This window comes from Ovis aries, chromosome 24, assembly GCF_016772045.2.
Source record: "Ovis aries strain OAR_USU_Benz2616 breed Rambouillet chromosome 24, ARS-UI_Ramb_v3.0, whole genome shotgun sequence".
In the NCBI taxonomy this organism is placed as follows: Eukaryota; Metazoa; Chordata; class Mammalia; order Artiodactyla; family Bovidae; genus Ovis; species Ovis aries.
In genome coordinates, this window is record NC_056077.1 from 1,961,070 (window position 1) to 1,984,451 (window position 23,382).

Here is a 23,382-nt window from a genome sequence, read left to right on the forward strand (position 1 = left end):
ATCTCTTGGTGGTTACTTACTTAGAGGAATATCACATGAACTCTTTGAAGTTCCTTCACTTCCTACTGTTAATCAAAATATATGGTGGTATACTTTAGTGTCTGTCTACAAAAAGAAAATGACAACAACTTACTTCTCTAGGTTTTTGAGAAATACAAAATTAATGTGAAATAAAGAGGCCAGTATGGTGATACAGAGATTATACCATTCATCAGCAACTGCTGTCCCTTCTATTTTCCAAATATATTTAAAAAGCCTCTGTTTCTCCATCTCCAGTGCCATCTCCTCAGCCCAAGGGTCAGACACTCCTCATCTAGAGTACTGCTATTATCTAGTCTTATACATTCAACACATGTGAGTTGAGTGTCTGACATGTATCAGATACTGAGTCAGGACAGGAGGCGTGGCTCAGAGAGAAGCAAAAAAAGAAAAACAGTGCCCAGTGTGGGGCTAGATGTGTACAGCCCAAGACCACAGTCACAGCACCTTGACGAGGTAAAGGGAAAGGTAGTGGAGGAACTAGTCCAGTTAAGGGAACCTGGTGGCAATGTCACAGGTAATAGTTGTGGAGTGACTATTATGAGGTTGGCCCTATACTACAGATACATATCATCTCCCCCTCGGCCCCCTCCACAGTTGATCACCACTCTCCAGATAACTCAGCAGCTCTCCTCTCCACAAAGGGGACCTGAGACCTTGGCACACAGTTCCATCTTCCTTGAGCATCCACTCCAATCCCACCCTCAGATCCACCAAGACAAGAGCTTTAACATTTTGGGGGTCTTAAAGAGAAGATCTTATCACTCTCCTTCAAGTATCCCCAGCCTCTATTCCTTCTCTCAGCATTCTTAATTCCCTCATTACAGGGTGGGGTTCAGGATGACAGGGCTGTGCCTTGCCTTTGCCCTTACTGTGTCCTACAGTGCCTAGTTAGGCTAGCACCTCAGGCATAGTAGCTGCTAGCTATTTGTTGACTAAATTAATGAACGAGTCCTAAAAGAAACCTGATTTGTAATTTGAGAATAATATTGCTACAATTAACTTTCTGGATAAACAGAATTTTAGTTAATAACTAATTTTACATTTATATCCAGCATTTAAATTACAGAAACAAGTACAAATTGTAACCTACTATTCTAGATCAACAGAGCTTCCAAAGAGCTGGCATTGATGGTCCTATATAATCTAGTTTATTCTACAGACCTGTGCTGGGGCTGCTACGGAGAAATCCTCTTATATGGTTATTTCTGTAGGTGAAAATCCCCCCAAACTTCCATCACAAACCAAAGACTTTTTTTTTTTCTCAAATAAACTTTGACAAAGTTGACCACCTTGCGTAGAGGGGAACAGTTGTTCAATTATTTTTATAAATCCAATTCAAAAGGGTAGTTTTTACTCCTTCAAGGGGAACTCAGCAAGTTTTGCATATTCTGGGTTGGCCATAAGAAAAGGGCAACCGGCCATCACTGGAGAACTCACCAGCACGGAGACAAAAAGAGCACTTGCTAGTAAACTTTCAAGGTAGTCTTAATTTTTTTTTTTTTTAACCAAACACTGCTTTGAAAAAAAGAACGAAAGAGAGGGAGGAAGGGACATGACATGCACACAGAAATTAAAAACTGTCCCTTTTAAACCCTCCACGCTTTAAAATGTACCTGAAGATTCCAAACCTAGGACATTCTAGAACAGGGAACACTGTGGAGGTGGCGGGGAACGGGGTATGAGTCGTGGGTGGGGGCCTCCAGGGCCGGTGCCCGTGCGCACGTGGCCGCACACCCCTGTCATCCCCACAGAACGGCCGCGCGTCAGCCAGGCTGGGGGTGGGGGGAGCGGGCGGGTGATGCGCTGAGTTACCTCAGAACACGCTTATCCCCCCCGCACCGATTACACCCGCGCGTCTACATTCGCCGCGCCACGCGGACGAGCACACTCAACCCTTGTCCTGTGTGTTCCTCCGCGACTGTGACTCCGCGGGTGTGGACCGGAAGCCGGCGTCAGCTGCCCACTTCGCACCCGGCTCGCACCCCGGCGCGTCCCCCGAACCGCAACCCGCCGGCTTCCACCTCTCGAGGGCACCGGGGTGACCGCCACCCGCGGAGCCTGCGGGCAGCCGGGAAGGGAGACCGTTCCCACCACAGACGGCGCGGCCCAGAGGCCTGCCCTCAGGAACAGACGACGGCCCGCCGCCCGCCGCCACCCGGCTTCACCTCAGCGTTCGCGCCGGCTGCTCCTGGGAGCGCTCGGCTAGACGCTCTATCTCTTGGACAGCAGCCAGCCGCACGCAGGCCCCGCCCAGACGCCTCCCCGGCTCGGCCGGAATTCGGCTTCTTCTCCACAGCCCGTTCTGCCCACAGTCCCGGGGCTCGACGGTCGCCGCGGGAGGAGGACACCCTTGGACCGTTAGCCCAGGCCCCGCCCCCGCCGATCTCAGACTCCGCCCACTCCTGGGCTCTGCCCAGCCCCCGAGTTCTGATCCCGCCTCCAGATCCGACCCCACGCATGCCCCTCCCACCGATCTCAGACTCCACCCACGCTCTGACTCTGCCCCGCCCTCAGCTTCGACCCCGCCCAGCCCCCCCCTCAGCAAACTCCGGTTCCACTCACGCCCTGACTGCCCCCCGAAAGCTCTGTTGACTCCGCCCACTCCTAGCCCCGCCCCTCCCCTCGCCCTGCCTCCGCCCTCAGCCCCGCCTTGCGGCTCCCGGCGCCTTGAGGGTCGCCGCCCCTCGGCAGTCTGGGTAGTGAGGAGAGAGACTCGGGGAGACTGGCCGCGAGTGGCTCCCGTTTCTTTGCTTTCCCAGGGGCCAGAGCCTGTCCTCCAGACTCCCGGGCGGGAGTCCAGGCTGCTAAAAACCAGGTGTCCAGGAAGATGCTGGGGATCTTTTCTGCTAAAACAGCAGAAATACAGGAGACGTTGCTATAGAAAGCGCAGCAGCTGAACAGACAGCTACAAACATGGGCCGGGGAAATCTAGAAACGCTTGCGTGTGTCTACCCAGCAGCCTAGTTGTGAGCTAGCAGGATGTTCTGACTGGGGAGAGGTGGATCGAGTGTAGCAGGGATCTGTTAGATCTTACGCGGCATGTGACTCTGGATCTCAGTGAAAGAAGAGAGCACGGAAGAAAGAAGGGTGCGTGGTTGCTGATAAAGCTTCTAGAAGAGGAGCGGGTGTTGTTTGCAGACTTGTCACCTGCTGGGGGAGTGTGAAGAAAGGCCAGGCTGCTAGATCGATAACGCTAAACCCTGATGATGCTATTTGTATCATTTCAGATGCATACATATAGATACACACTATATATATATGTGATATATGTATAATTTGATGGGCTTTGGTGAACTTGACAAAACATTCGCTGGGCTTTTTAGTTAGTACCATTTGGAAATCTTTTTAGTTTAATGACATAAATTTTTGTAGAAAGAGGAAGACCCCTGGAGAAGGAAATGGCTAACCACTCCAGTATCCTTGCCTGGAGAATTCCATGGACAGAGTAGCCTGGAGGGCTACAGTCCATGGGATCAAAGTCGGACATGACTGAGCAACTAACACATAAAAGAGTACTAAATCAGGGGCAAATAAGTTAAGATCCAAAAACTAAATTCTTAAAATTTGTCACCAATTACTGTCCACTTGTAGCATTACTTAAATTATTGAAATTCTTTCTTTAAAAGGAAAAACAACTTTGGTACTTATTACATAGCCATGTACTGCAAAAGAAAAATGCAACATCAGGGGCAAGTCTTACGTTGTTATCAAAACAGTTTTATGTTGCTTTTTTTTTTTTTTTTTGCTGTGTTGCTCTGTTTCCAGGATTTTAGTTCGCCCACCAGCAACTGAACCCCAGCCCCAACAATGAGAGCACCAAGTCCTAAACACTGGACCTCCAGGCAATTCCCACCTTTGTTATTTTCTAGTTTCCCAAACAATGGTAGAAAGAGAAATAAAGTACCTGCATTCCCACTGCTTAAATAAAGTTAAAAATTTTTTTTTCTTATTCCTCTCCACTCTTTGTCTTTACAAGCACAGACCTTGATCTTTCCAAAAGAATGAACTGGCATTCTTAGTCTATTCTAAAGGGGAAAAAAAGGGTATAAAAAATAATTTGTATGCATTTTTCATTTGAGCCTCGCTGGGGAAGTAAAATTTTAAATTTTCATTTGCATTTTTTCATATTTTAGCAAATTAGTTTTAGCTGAAAGTTATCTAAGATTAAGCAACTATAGTCAACTTCACCAGGACACAATACGCTTTTCATAAGATGTGCTGCTTTGAAACACAAGCCTGAAAGAGTGGAATTGTTTGATGTTAATAATGAAATTGGGACACCCCCCGCCTTGTTACATAAAGAATTCATCTCTTCCATTTTTATAGCAATCCCATTCTTAACAATAGAATTGACTTGTCAATACACTTTGGATGGATATGAACAGAAGCAAAGACAGGGAACGCCTAGCCTCACCACTTGATGTAGAAGTCGAGGGTGAATGAACAAAGGTCAGCATTGAAATTGCTTGCGTGTCTGGCCAAAGAAAATGGTGTGAGGCCACACCCATCACCTCCCTGGAGCATGCCAGCTGTCAGGCCATTGAGGAGCATATCACAAACGGGTGACAGGAAAGAGTGACAGGCAAAGCATGTAGCAATCAGCTCCACACGTACTAATCGCTGGGCGCGGGGGAATGACAATTACTTTAATGAATTACAAAACCACATTTTATTTATTCAACAACAAAATAACTTTCGTAAAGTTGGTCCAGTGATCACACATCCTTCCCAGGAGCTGAAATACTGACAACTCAATTACTAGTCTCGCTCTCCACTCCTCCGTCTATAATGAGACCAGCCAATAAGGGAAAAGAATCTGAAAAAAATATACGGGGTGGTAGCTTCCCTGGTGGCTCAGTCTGGTGGCTCACCTGCAGTTTAGGAGACCCGGGTTTGATCCCTGCATCAAGAAGATCCCCTGCAGGAGAAAATGGTAGCCCATTCTAGTATTCTTGCCTGGGAAATCCCATGGACAGAGGAGCCTGGTGGGTTACAGTCCAGAGGGTCACAAAGACTGGACACAACTTAGCGCCTAAACAACAAGACATATGCACTAGGAGACCAAACATGGCAAGGCAAATATCAGGGCAACTTTGCTTCCAGCCTCTAGCCCTTGGTGGTCCAGCAGCTCGGATTTCTAATTTTCATCCAGGCTGAAGTAAAGTTGCTCAGTCGTGTCCGACTCTTTGCAACTCCATGGACTAGCCTACCAGACTTCTCCGTCCGTGGGATTTTCCAGGCAAGCCATTTCCTTCTCCAGGGGATCTTCCCGACGCAGGGATCGAACTCATCTCCTGCATTGTAGGCAGACGCTTTACCCTCTGAGCCACCAGGAAACCGAAACACTTGTTTTTTCTTGTATGGAACTGAGCCATGATAAGCCCAAGGTGTGCCTGTCATTGGTGTCTGGTCCACGCTATGCCTCCTTTCTGCACTCTGCACGCCTGCCCTGTGCTGCACCAAAGAGAACGTACTGAGGAAAGAAGAGTGGAAGAAGCAGCTCTTCAGCGCACGGAGCACAGGTGTCCCTTTGGGGAGGAGAATCCAGTTGCCCCCCAGCCTGTCCCACCAGAGGGTTACTCCTGGGACAACGCAGGGAAGGGCCCCTCTCCCTGGAGGGCTGTCATGGGCCAGGTTCACCACAGTTTATGTTAGGCATAAATTGAAAGTCGGACACGACTAGACAACAGCCACAGAGTCCAAATTACTCCAAGCTAAGAGTACGAGTGTTTGGGAAAAGCCAACTTCCACGTGCAGCTCTACACTTTCCTCCCTCTGGGTCCAAATCCTGGGCTCTGTTCTGTGCTTGCTTTATGAATTTGCTCAGCACTCAATATCCTGTCTGTGTTGTTCACATGTTGGCCAAATACTAAAAGATGAAAGAGAAAAACTCAACAACAAAGGACATTTTTATTTTTAATTGTAAAAGGACCATGGATATTTCTCAGCATGCTTAATTCCAACACATGCCAGAGTTCTCTCATGTTAGCTGATTTATCGCACAGTTGTCTAAAATGAGAAAATAAATGAATTCTAGAAACTAAAAGTCAGGCTATCTGGTCAAAATTTCACTTTTGCCATTAATTAGCTGTGTCAGTCAAGACTCTCTGAGCTTCATTTTCCTTATCTGTCAAATAAAAGGTTTGGGCAGACCCAAGGGACAGATGAACCAGGGAGTACAAACCGTGAGGGAAAGGCTCTCTATTTATCTGTGCGTTTGTTGGTTTCTTCTGGATGGACAGTTTTGGAAAGCTTGTTCATGGCAGATTTCTCCCATGGCTAATGTGACAACTGGGCTTCCCAGGTGGTGCTAGTGGTAAAGAACCCACTTGCCAAGGAGACATAAGAGACGCGGGTTCCATCCCTGGGTTGGGAATATCCCCAGGAGGAGGGCACAGCAACCCACTCCAGTATTCTTGCCTGAAGAATCCAACGGACAGAGGAGCTTGGTAGGCTGCAGTCCATAGGGTCGCAGAGTTGGACACGACGGAAGTGACTTAGCACGCAATGTAGCAGCTGGCCAACTGGCCAAGAGCTGGCGTTTGCTGAGTGAATCATTCGATAATCATGAATAACATCAACTCCTAAAAGGTGACAGTGCTGGAAGGGGGGACATTTTGTTCACCTATAAACAGATTTGAATCTTAGGGCTTTTTCAAGTTCTTTCTAGTCCTAACTTAGCTGACTGTAGTGATCTTAGAAGAGTTACTAAACTCCATGTAAAATGTAAATAGACATGACTCCTCCCCTTTTTAAATTTTAAACTCCTAAGGGTCATAGTGTACTCATCCCTATGAAGTAACAGATGGGAGAGACTTCCTTGGTGGTCCAGTGGCTAAGACTCTGGGTTCCCAACGCAGTGGACCTGGGTTCGATCCCTGATTGGGGATCTAGATCCCATATGCCACAGTAAAAATCCTGCATACTGAAACTAACATCCTGTGCAGCCAAATGAATAGTTACTTTTCTAAAAAGGAAATAACAAATGGGAAATTATGGATGGTGCATTCCATTGATAACCATCACTAAAACAGGTTGCAAAATACTTTAACTGATATTCCTGGCTGATAGTATTTTGGGACCAGGTAGGCTATGAAAGCTAGTTGAAATGGCTCCACCATTCTCCTTTCAACTCAATTTTCCCTAAATTAACCAGATTCTAGTACACAAAAGAGGTTTCTTTTTGGACGGTGGCTCAGACTGTAAAGAATCTGCCTGCAATGCAAGAGACAGGATCTCTGGGTCAGGAAAATCCTCTGGAAAAGGAATTGCTACCCACTCCAGTATTCTTGTCTGGAGAATCCCACAGACAGAGGAGCCTGGCAGGCTACGGTTCATGGGGTCGCAAAGAGTCGGACAACTGAGCAACTAAACAGAAGCCGTACAAGAAAGAAGCAGAGAACTGTCCCAAGTTTCCTGGAGTGTCCGTGTGTTGTCTGTCCCTGCAGCCTCAGCAGTATTCTACGGGTGTCACCAAGTTCCACGCAGGGGACACATCAGGTCATCAGTTGGGGAATTCTTTCCCTCAAATTGGTTTTCTAACTATTTTAATATCATTGGAGCTTGGAGAGGGGAGGAGGGTGTCTCAATTGAAATGTTAAATGAGGTGGGAGGCGTGGAAATGCAACCAAGTAATAAATGTTCCAACCTGGTGCCACGGTCGGAGCGAACATTGGTAAGGAATTGTGACAACGTTGCTCAGGAAGCAGGGTGTGATAGGGTATTTAGGGCTTTATGAGGACTTAAAACAGGCACAATCCTCATGTTAACAATAGGAGTACGGGAAGGGCTGGGCAGGAGGATGAGGAACAGAGGAGAAACATGCAGTTCACAGGCAGTGGGGCCGTGCAGACTGAAAAATAAACCCCAGCAAGGAGATGTGACTTCACATCCATTACAATGGCTGCAATTAAAGACAGACAATAACAAGTGTTGGCGAGGGTGCGGAGGTATCGGAACCTTCCTACACAGCTGGTGGGGATGAAAATGACGCAGCTGCTGAAGAAAAAAAAAACTCAGGCAGTTCTTCAAAGAGTTACTCAAAGAGTTGCTCAGCAAAGTGTTACTGTCTGACCCAGCAGTTCCACACCTAGACATCTCACCAGGAGAACTGGAAATATATGTCCACCCAAAGTTATATATGAATGTTCATAATTCATGTGTGTGTTAGTCACTCAGTTGTGTCTGTTTGCAGCCCTATGGACTGTAGCCTGCCAGGCTCCTCTGTCCACGGGGATTCTCCAGGCAAGAATACTGGGGTGGGTTGCCATGCCTTCCCCAAGGGGATCGAACCAGGGTCTCCTGCATTGCGGGCGGATTCTTTACCAGCTGAGCTACCAGGGGAACCCATAATAACTCAAAATGCAAACAAATCAAATGTCCCTAAATTAATGAATGGATATATACTTAGAAATATTAAAAATGGTCTATCCATACAATGGAATATTATTTAGCCATAAAAAGGAATTAAGTACTGGGACTTCCCTGGTAGTGCAATGGTGAAGCTCTGCACTCGCAATACAGGGGGCACAGGTTTGATCCCTGGTTGAGAAACTAAGATCCTGCATGCTTCACAGTGTGGCCTAAATAATTAATTAATGACTTTAATTAAAAATAATTTCTGTCATGATTACCTATTGAAAAATAGTATTTTTTCTTTTCAAAAAGAAATGAATCACTGATACCCTGTTACACCAAGAGGGCCTTTTTGAAACCATCATACCAAGTGAAAAAAGCCAGTCACAAAGAGACACAGGTTGTCTGGCTGTGTTATATGCGCTGCGTGCTAAGTCGTTTCAGTGGTCTCCTAATCTTTGCGACCCTATGAACTGTAGCCTGCTGGGCTCCCTTGTCCATGGACTTCTCCAGGCAAGGATACTGGAGTGGGTTGTCATGCCCTCCTGATCTTCCTGATCCAGAGATCAAAACTGCGTCTCCTGTGTCTCCTGTGTTGGTAAATGGGCTCTCTACCAAACCAGCGTCACCTGGGAAGCCTGCACTTACATGAGTCATCTTGTACCTCTTCCGTTCCTCATCCTCCCGCCCAGCCCTTCCCGTGAATGGAGGAGCCTGGTAGGCTGCAGTCCATGGGGTCACTAAGAGTCGGACACGACTGAGCAACTTCCCTTTCACTTTTCACTTTCATGCATTGGAGAAGGAATGGCAACCAACTCCAGTGTTCTTGCCTGGAGAATCCCAGGGACGGGGGAGCCTGGTGGGCTGCCGTCTATGGGGTCGCACAGAGTTGGACACGACTGATGCAACTTAGCAGGGTTGGGTGGGGGATGAATGGGTATGGGGTTTCTCTAAGGGGTGATGAAAATGTTCTGGAACCAGATAATTGCACAACTCTGAATATACAAAAAACCATTCAATTGCATACTTTAAGAGGGTGAATTGTATGATATATGAATTCTATCTCAGAAAGCCATTATGTTTTTTTTTAAATGAGCCTCAGATTTCCTCACTGTTCTTGGGGAAACTATGAGCCAGGAAACTGTGACCTTCTGGGATTAGAAAACCCAACACTTCAAATCTGCCGAGAACATACAGAAATTTTGACACCATCCTGAAAGTTCTGGTTTATGGTCGAGGAGGAGAAAAATGGTACCCCAGTATAACACATTTTATTATCTGCGTTTAAATTTGAGTTTCCCCAGAAAGAATTACGTTTAAAGACACACCAATGGTTTCTTTGCTATCTATCATTTAATTCTTGCTATAGTTATGAGGTCGTGAATAGAAGACACGAAGTTTTGTTTCAATCTGTTGATCAAAAGCAATCAGCTTATTTAAAGAAAATCATTGGCTACATGTGAAACTAACACAACACTGTAAATCAACTATAGTCCAATATAAAGTGTGTGTGTGTGTGTGTGTGTGTGCGTGCCCGTGCCCGCGCGCTCAGTTGTGTCTGACTCTTTGCGACCCCATGGACTGTTGCCCACCAGGATCCTCTGTCCATGGACTTTTTCCAGACAAGAACACTGGAGTAGGTTGCCATTTCCTTCTTCAGGGGATCTGCCCAAACCAGGATCTCTTGCATCTCCTGCAGCGGCAAGTGGATTCTTTACCACTGAGCCACCTGGGAAGCCCATAATCCAATATAAAATAAAAATGTAGAAAAGAGCCTGGGAATTGGCACAGCATTTTATGTTTTGCCCCTAAATTAAATGTTATTTTGATATTTATATGTTGAGTTGTATGGGGGAAAAGTTATCTGTATGTGGCCTCATGTATTGTTGCGAAAAAAATCACTGATGCTTTCTCTTCATGTCTTAGTGTTTGGGCACACTGACGTCAGCTTCCAAGGGCTATCTAGTAGAATTCCAGGATTTTTTGGTTTTCTTCTTAGCATTCTTGAAATAAAAGTTGACTATATTTTATTATTTAATGATAGCATATGATGTCAGACAATATTTGTATAGATTTTACCACTCAGCTTTAGAGCAGATGGTGGTAAGGAGTTCATTCTTTCCCTGTCTTCACAGCTAAGAATAAAATAGATCGATATAGTCACTTCTATATCATAAAAATTTTTTCCTCTTGATCAGTCCTTTTCTGACCCCAAGGTCACAGCTATTGCAAAATTTTATTGTGGCTTGACAAATTCTTCATGTCAACTCCATATTACAGGATCTTTCATTTCTTCAATTAAACAAGTGGAAATGGATACCACCTGTGCTCTCATATTTATGATGTCAATAAAACCCACCATAATTACACTGTGCTGTTGAAAAATGGCATGCCAGCAAACTGACAGGCATTTGGGGGTCACCATTTCACACAATACCCGCCACTGATCAAGTTATTTCAAAGGCTTCAAGCCACGGATTAATAGGAAAAAAGACTTTGCCTGTCAAATCCTTTCATTTATATTTTGCCAACCACTCCACTAAGCAAAACATATTTATTATATCAGTCTCTTTACAGTTACAAGGGGGGAAACTTGAAAACATGTTGAAAAAATGATGTTCTTTGAACTATAATTAGAAAGGAAAAATGCTAACGTTTACAACAGTGATTCCACATTGATTCGCTTTTAAATAATTGTTTCATGAGAGGAGATGTTGGTACAGGGTCCATCTTGAGTTTATAAGTTTTAATACAAATTTTAATTTTTTATCCCACCGGGCAAGACAGTAGAATGTGCTAAGGAGTAAGAAATTAGGAATGACAGATTCAGATTCTACTTCTAAGACTCATCTTAGATCATTAACATCTGAAAACCCTTTACCTACTATGCGAATGCTTCCAGAGTTCTGGAATATATTAATAGGTGAATAGTGTGAATATATTAATAGGTTTCCTCTCACAGTGTTTGGGCTTTTCTGATGGTTCAGACGGTAAAGAATCTACCTGCAATGCGGGAGACTCACGTTTGATCCCTGGGTTGGGAAGATCCCTGGAAAACGGAATGGCTATCCACTCCAGTATTCTTACCTGGAGAATTCCGTGGACAGAGGAGCCTGGCAGGCCACAGCCCAGGCAGATCACAGAGTTGGACATGACTGAGTGACTAACCGTTACAGCGTTTAAAAGGGAGTCAACCTATTAAACTAGAAATGTCCCCCAGCTGGATCAGCTTTGTCTTGTGTCAGTGATCTTTTTGGTAATTTCTAAAAATTAGAGTATAAAGACTGAGTTCTGTTTAAGGTAATAATAAAGTTCTGAAATGGTGGTGGTTATGAACCCTGTGAAAGGAATGTCACTGAATCATACACTTTAGAATGGTTAAAATGAAAAAAAAAAAAGTTAAAATGGGAACTTCACCGGTAGTAAAGAGTGGATAAGGATGGGTCTGCAGATGCAGAGGGCACGGTCCGGGAAGACCCCACGTGCCGCAGAGCAACTAAGCCTGTGCCCCACAGCCACTGAGCCTGCGCTCCAGAGCCCACAAGCTGCGGCTGCTAAAGCCCAAGTGCCTTGGAGACTGTGCACCCCATGACACCCGAGCTCCTCGGCAAAGAGTAACCCCCAGTCTCCACACCTAGAGAAGAGCCTGCACAGCAGAGAAAACCCAGCACAGCCAAACATAAATAACTGTTTTTAAAATGGCAAATTTTATGTTACATATATTTTACCGCATGCAGAAAGACTGAATTCTCCTGGCCCTATGAATGATATCAACCTGAGGCTAAACATTTCCAAGAAGTCAAACTGTAGTACTTTCCATTTTTCTATCCTCTCGAGGATGGCAGAAACCGGTTTGATAAAACTGAGAGAATTTTTATCCTGCTCATTACATTTACCTTTTAGCTGGTATACCTCTGAGTATCCTTCTTAAAGACCTAGAAGTACACTATAGCTACACAGTCTTTACTCCACTATGACATGGAGGCAGGAGAGGCGTCTAGACCAGGGGTCCCCAACTCCTGGGCCACATACTGGTACTGTTCCGTGACCTGTTATAAACCAGGCTGCACAGCAGTTGTTATTGCTCTTTAGTCGCTAAGTCATGTCCAGCTCTTTGCGACCCGGTGGACTGCAGCACGCTAGGCTCCCCTGTCCTTCACTGTCTCCTGGAGTTTGCCCAGATTCATGTCCATTGAGTTGATGATGTCATCCAACCATCTCATCCTCTGTCGTCCCCTTCTCCTCCCGCCTTCGATCTTTCTCAGCATCAGGGTCGTTTCCAATGAGTCAGCTCTTCACAACAGGTGGCCAAAGTATTGGAGCTTCAGCTTCAGCATCAGTCCTTCCAATGAATATTTAGGGTTGACGTCCTTTAGGATTGACTGGTTTGGGATTTTTTTTAAGTCTAAATAAATGGATGAATGAAAGCAATCCTTTCGATGTCTGCATCTTCTGCAAATAAGTAACTGTGCAATCCAACTCTAAAAGACGTTGGAAATATCAAGACCCAGAAGGGAGAGTTTTGGAAGCCGGGAGAACAAAATGCACCACCTACATTGAGGTTGGCAGACTCCATCCCATGGGCGAAATCTGGCCTGCACATGTCTTTCCGGCTAGAGAACCACTGGATAGTTTTCACATATTTTAATGGTTGAAAAAAATCAAAAGAAGAATAGTATTTCGCGACATGTGGGAATTATACGAAATCCAAAAGTGTCTATAAAGTTTTAATGGAACACAACCACTCATATAGTCTAGAGTTGCTTTCACATCTCAGTGACACATTCAGACAGTTTCCGCTGGTACCATGTGCATGAGTGCATTTTCAGTCGCTTCCGTCGTGTCTGACTCTGCCATTCTGTTGACTGTAGCCCATCAGGCTCCTCTATGCTTGGGATTCTCCAGGCAAAAATACTGGAGTGTGTTGCCACACCCTCCTCTAGGGGATCTTCCTGACCCAGGGATCGAACCCGCATCTCCCGCTTTGCAGATGGATTCTTTACCCTCTGAGCCACCTGGGGAAGCCCAACAGAGACCCTATGTCCTGCTAAACCTAAAATGCTATCTGACCTAGGTGGCTCAGTGGTAAAGAATCCACCCGCCATAACAGGAGACGCTAGAGATGAGGGTTTGATCCCTGGGTCGGGAAGATGCCCTGAGGTAGGAAATGGCAACCCACTCCAGTATTCTTGCCTGGAAAATCCCACGGACAGAGGAGCCTAGAGGGCTACAGTCCATGAGGCTTGCAGAGTCAGGCGCGATTGAGCACACACACACACACACACACACACACACAATTTTCTAGAAAAATTTTATTGACTCCTCTTCTAAATACTCTCCGGGCATAAAAAGTTTTCCATTGGCGGCAGAATTGAGCAAGGTGGCTAGTCTTAGGTGGAAATCTTATTTACACGTGTTAAAACAATGCTGTATCTCAGTAAGTAAAAATTAGCCTTCAAAAAGTACAACTTGCTCTATTGGGGGATCCTTTCCTGGGAGTTCTTTTATGATCAGAGCATAAAAATCAATGGTTTCTATAAAGAAATTGCCTTATGGTCAACCTGGCTGAAATGCACTGATTATACAAAGTGGTGGGTAATTACTTTTGAGGGGCTGGGGTGGCAGTCAGTGTGCTTCAGGAACACGTTGCTGGCTTGTGAGACAGATTGAGCTATGATGTTTTGGAGGGCTTGGTTTCTCTCCATAACTTAAAACTCTGTGTTACTAGGAAAAGCAGGGTTAGATAGGTTGAAACTCAGGTTTAAAGGCTTGGCTCCGGCCATTCTGACATTTTGCCAGATGGTCCCAGGAAACTGTGACCACTGGCACTTGAGAACCCCTGTAAAAGTGCTCTTTAAAAATCTTGAGCACATACTATGAAAAAACCTATAGTAAAAATGGCAATAAACAGGGGGAAATTACTCCGTGTCTAAAGTTATTGACACCAAGACATTTGTGGCGTTTCATTTTACTCCAATGCGTGACCCCACATGTTAGCTGCCGCAGTAATGGCTCCACAGAAGCTAAGGAAACCACAAAGCGCAAAGCTTGAAGAAATTTTTATCATTCCCAGGTTTCTGACTCAGCGCTGAAAGGTCTTGCTTTGGGCCCTTCTCTGGTTTTAATTGCCTTTTTGCACTTATTCCTAAACGTTAGGTTGTAACTTGACACTCGCTTCATGTCTCCCCACACCTTGAGGGCAACAAGTTATTGTTTCATAAAAAAGTGCAGTTAAACATGAGCACCGCTGTACCGGATCCATCACCAGTTCCACAGTGATACCCCTGATACTTAGTGATCGAGAAAGCATCAACTCTGACTCCTTACTCCTCGTCCCGATGTTTCTCCTTTCAGATCAATTCTTTCTCCTTATTTCTCAGAGCGCTCAAAACAGCTTGGAGGGGGATGGGGGAGGAATTTCCCTGGCAGCCCAGTGGTTAAGAATCTGCCTTCTTCCCCTGCCCCAGAAGAATCCACCTTCCAATGCAGGGAATGGAGATTTGATCCCTGGTCGGGGAACTTAGATCCCACATGCTTCTGGGCAACTAAGCCTGCATGCGGAAACTAGAGCAAGCCTGTGTGCCACAACAAAGACCCAGAGAAGACAAAATTTTTTTAATAAATTAAGAAAACAACTTGGAGGATAAGACCCCATTTATGTAAAAGAAAGGTTACCTAGCGATCAGTTACCTATTGTTATGTAACTACTGAAAATGTCACAGCTTAAGACAACCTCCATTTATCATCACGGTTTCTGTGGGTCAGGAATCTGGGCGTTCCTCTGCAGGGTTGTCCACTTGGGGTCTTGCACAAGGTTGCAATCAAGGTGCTGGTTAGGGCTGACGTCTTATGGAAAGGTTCAACCAGGAGAGAATCCACTTCTAGACTCTTGTATTGGTTGACAGAACTCAGCACCATCAGGGCTACTGGACTGTGGGCCTCAGCTCCGTGCAAGGGGACCTCCCCAGCAAAGCAGACTGTTTCCTCAAAGATCAAGGGCTGAGAAAGCACACAGTCTGCTAATAAGACACACGTCATAATCTTTTGTGGTCTAATCATGGAATTGATGGCCCTTGACTCAGCTGCATTACTGGGCAGAATCTTGCCCACGCTCAAGGGTCAAAGATAGCCCTGGCATGAATGCCAGGACTCTGGGTCACTGGGAAGCAGCTCAGAGGCTGCCCACATGGAAGGGCAGGTGTATTTTCTTGCTTGATTATACATAGAAGATTTCTGGTAGAATACAGAATAATTTATTAGAAATTTCTGGGAATTCCATAGTGATCCGATAGTTAGGACATGGTGCTTTCACTGCTGAGGGCCCGGGTTCAATCCCTGATTGGGGACCTAAGTTCTCACAAACTGCATGGTGAGCCACCCCCTCTTGAAAAGAGAGAAAGAAAAAGATGGAAATTGTTGGTAGTGATTACCTCCAGAAATAGAACTAGGGCATCAGAGATAGTGGGAGAAGGGATTTTTATTTTTCATTTTATACATTTCTATATTGTTTTACCTTAAAACACTAACATAGTTTATTATGTTTTAGTTTTAAATAGAAAAAGGGCACTCAAAATTATTTTCCAATAACTGTATCTTTTAAAAAGTAGTCTGGACTCAAAGAATAAAAATCAGTGAACCCAATTCACTTGTGTGTGCAAATTAGTAAACAGTATAGAAATGTAAGTAAATATTTAGCAGTAGTATTTTTATAAAATCAGATTATTTTTCCAGACAGCCTAAAAGGGGCATACGTCACTCACTTCCCTCACAAACATTTTATCATATTCAGTCAGCACAGGAGCTAAGAGATAGATCAGGACTAACCCATGTTCTGGAAATTACCTCTAATCATTAGATTGTTTCAGAATCAGTGACTGCTTTGGCTTCACAAAGGGGCTCATTTCAGTGTCCTGTTTCTCCCCAAGTTTACCCAACATTGCCAGATAAAATACAGGATGGCCCTTGTAATATTTGGGAAGAACTTACAGTGAATGGCTCAGACAAAGAATCCACCTGCAATGCAGGAGACCTGGGTTCGATCGCTGTGTTGGGAAGATTCCCTGGAGGAGGGCACGGCAACCCACTCGTTTTCTTGCCTGGAGAATCACCATGGACAGAGGAGCCTGGAAGGCCATAGTCCAAGGGGTCACAAAGAGTCAGACATGACTGAGTGACAGAACATGGCACTTTCACTGAATAAGTGTTCAGTGTTTTATCTGAAGCTCAGATTTAACCAGGCAGCCTGTAGATTTATTTGCTCATCTGGCACACAACCCCAAAGTTGGCCTCACTGAGCTAGCACAGTGGCTCTGGTGGGGGGGATGGTGATCCTGCCCCCCAGGGGACATTTGGAGATGTTTGGAGACTCCTGGTTGCCACAGTGTGGCGTCTGGGTGGAGGGGTCAGGTGCCGCTGGCATCTAACGGGTAGAGGACAGGGATGTTTCTAAACGTCCCACGGCGCACAAACGGCCCCCACGATAAAGACTCTGACCTCAGATATCAGTAGTGCCGACACTGGGACCGTCCACCCTCGCTCCCCCAAACTCAGGCCTGACTCACCGCTGGCCTCAGTGAGGAGCTGCAGATGCTCAGGTGAGTTTAAAATCATTCTCCAGGTGCTGGCAAGATGGGGGGCTGGGGGTGAAGGCTGTGGTCTGGGGGCATTCCAGCAGATTTTGTCCACAAAGTAACAGCTCTTCAAGCATCCATCAGACGCTCTTCTTTTACATTAATTTTTATTGGAGTATAGTTGCTTTACCGTGTTGTTAGTTTCTACTGTGCAGCGAAGCGAATCAGCTCTGCGGTTGTTCAGACGCTCCGCCAAGCCTGACTTTTGCGACCCCACGGACTACAGCACACCAGGCTCCCCTGTCCTTCACCATCTCCCGGAGTTTGCCCAATCTCATGTGCATTAAGTCGATGACGCACGTATACGTATATCCCCGCTTTTTAGGATTTCCTTCCCACTTAGGTCACCGTAGAGCGTTGAGTAGAGTTCCCTGTGCTAAACAGTGGGTTCTCATTAGTTACCTAATTTATTCATCGGATCGATAGTGTATATATGTCCATCCCAGTCTCCCAATTCATCCCACCCTATCTTCTCCCCTTGGGATCTACATGTTTGTTTTCTATGTCCATGTCTCTATTTCTCCTTTGCAGATAAAATCATTTGTACCATTTTTCTAGATTCCACATATATGCATTAATATACGATATTTGTTCTTCTCTTTCTGACTTACTTCACTTTATATGACAGTCTCCAGGTCCATCTCTGCAAATGACTCAATATTGTTCTTTTTTATGACTGCATAATGTTCCATTGTATTTATGTACCACGTTTTCTTTATCCATTTCTCTGCTGATGGACATTTAGGTTGCCTCCAAGCCCTAGTTGTAAATTGTGCTTCAGTGAACATTGAAGTGTCTTTTTGAATTATAGTTTCCTCTGGGTATATGCTCAGGAGTAGGATTGTTGACTCATGTGGTAGTTCTATTTATAGTTTTTAAGGAACCACCATACTGTTCTCAATAGTGCCCAGCAGACACTCTGAAATGTTTACTACCAGCTCATGCTTGCTTGTTTGTCTTCAACTAGTCCTCCAAAGATTTGAGCACATTTCAAGCAGCTACAAGCATCTGCAAACAACGAGTGATTTAAACAACCTGACAGAGAATACAATTACCCTTTTCCTTTTTTAATTAATAAAGAGATTTTACTAATACCCTTGTCCAGACCATTTCATTGTGGTTAATGTTCCCAGAGAGAATCAATTGAAAATTTGCTGATAACACAAATGGAGTGGTGGGGGTCCCAGTAGCATCTAATAACGCACAAAGTAATTTGTTCAAGATTAACACCATTTCCTAAACAGTTCATACTGCTTTCATACCTCCTAGATGCATTGTAGGCAAGAATTGTATTCAATTGTTTATTTTGCCTCTTAAAATCTATTATAATTATTTGAGAAAGTTTGCTGAGTACAATCTTAATCTTAAAGGTTGATCGGAATCGCACTGCAAGGAACCAAAAATATTAAGTTGTATTTATGCCAAGTGCTGTTACTGCTAGTGTAATAATACTTATCTATACTTCAAACATGAAGAATACATAAAGCAAACTGAGAAGAGCTGTAATTTGATTTTATTGGGTCAGACTAGTGGCAATGCAAGTAGCGAGCTGTAAAGGTATTAATTATTCTTTCCCTCATCCAAAGACTGCACTTGCTGGCAATTGAATATTGAAACATAGAGTAAGAATATAGGTTCTAATGCAAGGGGGCAAGTGTGAGACACTGTGATGTTTAATCTAAATTTTTACTCTATCAACTTAGTAAATTACTGTTAACTCCTGTGCTGACTTTCTGGCTTAGAACTTATAAATGTGTGAATTACTGAAGTGTTGGGACTTCCCTGGTGGTCCAGTGGCTAAGACTCTGCACTCCCAAAGCATAGGGCCCTGGGTTCGATCCCTGGTCAGGGAACTAGATCCCACATGCCCGCAACTAAGTGTTCATATGCTGCCACTTAAAAAAAGATCCTGCATGCCAAAATGTCCAGCACAGCCAAATAAATAAACATAAATATTAAGAATAATAATTTTTAAAACCCTTTAAAAATTACTGAGGTATTGGAAAAACCTTTTCTGAAAAAATCCAAGCACATATTTAATAGAGAAAATGACTAAAAATACTTTACTAATCCATCACTCTGGCAATGGAAAATTAGTTCCCTCCATTTGAACCAAACAACGTCTCAAAATCGAAGTGTTTTTCAAGGATCTGGCCTTGTTTTTTTTTTTGTATGGGAGATGGGGGGGGATGATAAAATCTGAAGCCTGTAAAGATTAGGTTTTGCATGTAGACTGGTAATTCTGCCTAAGTTGGAGGATAGGATGGCTGTGTATCCTTGGGAAAGTTGATCAACCTCTCTGTTTCTTAGTTTGCTCAACAGATCAACCTGCAATCCTGTCCTAGGTCTTTCCATTATTTTGTGTTAGCATCCTATGAATGCCTTCATGGCCTTTTTTGACATTGGTGATCATTTTGTTTACAGACTATTTAGCCTGTTGCCCTCCATTTGGATAGTAGCAAAGAACTGATGCTTTTGACCTGTGGTGTTGGAGAAGGCTCTTGAGAGAACCTGGGGGTGCAAGGAGATCCAACCAGTCCATCCTAAAGGAAATCAATCCTGAATATTCATTGGAAGAACTGATGCTAAAGCTGAAGCTCCAATACTTTGGCCACCTAATGCGAAGAAGTGACTCATTGGAAAAGACCCTGATACTGGGAAAGATTGAAGGTGAGAGGAGAAGCAGACGACAGAGGATGAGATGGTTGGATGGCATCACCGACTCAATGGACATGAGTTTGAGCAAGCTCCGGGAGTTGGTGTTGTACAGGGAGGCCTGGCTTGCTGCAGTCCAGGGGTTTGCAAAGAGTTGGAGACGACTGAGCGACTGAACTGAACTGAACTGAATATTCATTCTCCACACTCAGGTTTTCATTCATTCCATAAGCATGCAGGTTCTACTGTGTGCCAAGCACTGGTGCAGACACTGTAAGAAAAACAAAGTCCACGCCTGTTCTGGAAACCGATCTGAAAGTCTGTGATTGAGCCTCACCCCCACCTGCTGTCACCCTGAAGCTCTCATTTGTGCAGGAGGCCAGGGAGCGAAGGTGTGTCCCCAGAGACGGCGGTATACATCATCAGGTTGGTGGGGCTGGTCAACCCCTTTGGAGCTGATGTAACAACTCCACAAACTGAGGGACTTACAACAACAGAAACCTCTCATAGCTCAGGAGGCCAGAAGTCCTAAATCAAGGTGGTAGGACCAAACTCCCTCCCAGGGTTCTTGGGCAGAATCGCTCCGTGCCTCCTGGAGGGGCGGGGGGTGCGCGGGGGGCTGCTGCATGTGGTCCTGGACCCTCCTCGGTCGGTCGCTGCATCACGTCCATCTCCACTCCTGAGGTCACGTGTCCCTCTCCCTCTGCGGGTGTCTGTGTTCCCCCGGGGCTTCTTACAAGGACACCAGTCACAGAATTCAGGGCCCGCCCTAGTCCACTATGGCCTCATCTGAACAGATTAATCTGCAAAGACCCCATTTCCAAATAAGGTCATGTGTGGGGTTCCCACTGGACGTGAATTTTGTGGGGGAGACACCATTCAGCCCAAGTACAGGCAGCACCCCTTGGGGTATTTTTTTTTTGATGCCTTTCGCCTGATGGACCCACAGATGCTGCTGCCCCCAGTATTTAAAATGAAGCCTTTCGTGGCATTGCTAACTGGAGCCTCAGAATGACCTGGGACGTGACACTGTATCACCTGCTGATTGAAATCGAGGAAACAGAGGTTCAGGAAGGTGGTCATGAGGATCCAGGCCCCGAGCAAACGGTGGAGGGGGATGCAAAGCTTGGGCCACTGACGCCACATACTCAGTCTGTTCTCTCTCCTGCCTCTGCAGGGTGGACGGGATCCCCAGGTCAGTGGCCTGAGGGTGGCTTGTCCCTCCGCACTCCTGCTCTGTCCTTGGCTGTGACGCTGCTAACATCACAATAGTGTTGTATGGCTGGGACCCTGGGGGAGCTTCTGCACCAGGTCAAGAGAAAGGCTCCATGAGCCCCTCTTCACAGGCCCGTCCCCAGGAGTTATTCCCTTTCTAGTTGCATTAAACGGGTCCCAGTTTGTTTTCTTAATTAATGAATTTGGCTGCACTAGATCTTAGTTGCAGCATAGGGGATCTAGTTCCCTGACCAAGGATCGAACTCAGACCCCCTGTATTGGGAGTGTAGAGTCTTAGCCCCTGGATCACCAGCGAAATCCCCAGCGGGGCCCCAGTTTTATTGACAGAACACTGGATTGTGCTAGGCATTTCTTTTTTTTCTTTAACTTTTTCTTTTATATTAGAATACAGTTGATTACAATGTTGTGGTAGTTGTGTAATCATACCAGCAAAATGATTCAGTTATACGCATACAGGTCTCATTTTTCAAATTCTGTTCCCATTTATGGTATTATGTAAAACTGATCAGAGTTCCCTGTGCTATACAGTAGGTCCTTATTGGTCATCCGTTCTATTTTTTAAATTAATTTATTTATTTTAACTGAAGGCTAATTATAATATTATAGAGGTTTTTGCCATACATTGACATGAATCAGCCACGGGTGTACAAGTGTCCCCCCCCATCCTGAACCCACCTCCCACCTCCCTCCCCATCCCATCCCTCCGGGTCATCCCAGTGCACCAGCCCTGAGCACCCTGGTGATCTGTTTCACATATGGTAATATACATGTTTCGATGCTCTCCTCTCAAATCATCCCACCCTCGCCTTCTCCCACAGAGTCCAAAAGTCTGTTCTTTACATCCGTGTCTCTTTTGCTGTCTCGCATACAGGGTCATCGCTACCATCTTTCTAAATTCCATATATACGCGTTAATATGCTGTATTGGTGTTTTTCTTTCTGGCTTACTTCACTCTGTATAATAGGCTCCAGTTTCATCCAGCTCATTAGAACTGATTCAAATGCATTCTTTTTAATGGCTGAGTAATACTCCATTGTGTATATGTACCACAGCTTTCTTATCCATTCATCTGCCGATGGACATCTAGGTTGCTTCCACATCCTGGCTATTGTAAACAGTGCTGCGATGAACACTGGGGTACACATGTCTCTTTCAGTTCTGGTTTCCTCAGTGAGTATGCCCAGCAGTGGGACGGCTGGGTCATATGGCAGTTCTATTTCCAGTTTTTTTAAGGAATCGCCACACTATTCTCCATAGTGGCTATACTAGTTTGCATTCCCACCAACAGTGTAAGAGGGTTCCATTTTCTCCATACCCTCTCCAGCATTTATTGTTTGTAGACTTTTTGATAGCAGCCATTCTGACTGGCATGAGGTGGTACCTCATTGTGGACATCCATTCTATTTTAATTGGAGGATAATTGCTTTACAATGTTCTGTTGGTTTTTGCTGTACAACAATGTGAGTCAGTCATAAGTATACATATATCCCCTCTCTCTTGAGCCTCCCTCCCACCCCACCCCCATATGCTAGCCATTTCTGAGATTTATTGGGTTCTGCTGAGTTCTTAAAATTATGTTCTAATTATACTTCCTTACACATCCGGATCCTTCTACGTAAATGCATTGTAAGAGAAACACCTAATATTATTGTTTCAGGCTATGTCCTGTTTTGTAAAGGCTCTGCTGGCAGTTATGTTGTCAGCCTAAAAAAATAAAAAGAGGAACATTTCTTCTCCAATCAACGCTGAAATCACTGTGGAACACACAGACTGTATCTGAGACAGCTTCCTTGTGAGAGACCCTCCCTTTATTGTCTGAAAGTCAAAGCGTTGTGTGCACCGTGTTGCTGGGCCAGGCTGTGGCCGCTGGGAGGAAGAGCGATGGAGGTATCAATGAAATCCAGCTGCCTGGCCTCCGATCCGAGGTTCCCAAAGGCAATCTAAAGGTGTATAAGCTAGAGCTACCCACATGAAGCAGGAGACAGCGCGTCCATCATTCGCCTCAACCCCACAGGTTGCAATCTCCTCGCAGACTTAGATAAATACTGTGTATTGTTTCCTCGAGTATCTCCTTCTTTTCCCCAAGTGCCCTCTCTCATGGCTCCAGGACGTCCAGCCCCTGGCCAGGGATCTGCGGAAGAGACGCAGGTAACGGAACCCGAATGAGAACAGGGAATGGGACTCACTCCCGAAAACAATGACACACGTGTTTGTATCCCTCGATTGTGCAACCACCGCCATCAGAATGAGTCTGACCTGCTTAGTGATTCCTGGGGCACGGGTATGGGGGAAGTTCTGAGGTCTGTCCTTTAAGACTATATTTGGCTCATAGATGCTGCTCCTTAGGAATCTTTTGCACTGGTTGCCCTCATCACAGCTGATAAAAACATCTGCAGTAGGTGCTTTTGTTTATTTACTTATGGATGCTCTGGGTTGCTGCATGCGGGCTTTCTCTAGTTGGGAG

General features: G+C 45.2%; 1 protein-coding gene across 6 annotated transcripts in view; it reads right to left on the reverse strand.

Annotated features, from left to right (window-relative positions):
• Positions 1–2,399, reverse strand: part of MEIOB (meiosis specific with OB-fold) — a 34,767-nt gene extending 32,368 nt beyond the window's left edge. For 4 of the 6 annotated variants that reach the window (XM_060406268.1, XM_042240120.2, XM_027961741.3 and 1 more), the window contains exon 1: positions 2,208–2,399. The gene's annotated coding sequence lies outside the window, so the exon portion shown is untranslated. Of the gene's footprint in view, positions 1–20 lie in introns of all 6 variants that reach the window. The other 2 variants (XM_060406269.1, XM_042240119.2) reach the window with 1 other exon arrangement.
• Between the last annotated feature and the right edge of the window lie 20,983 nt (positions 2,400–23,382).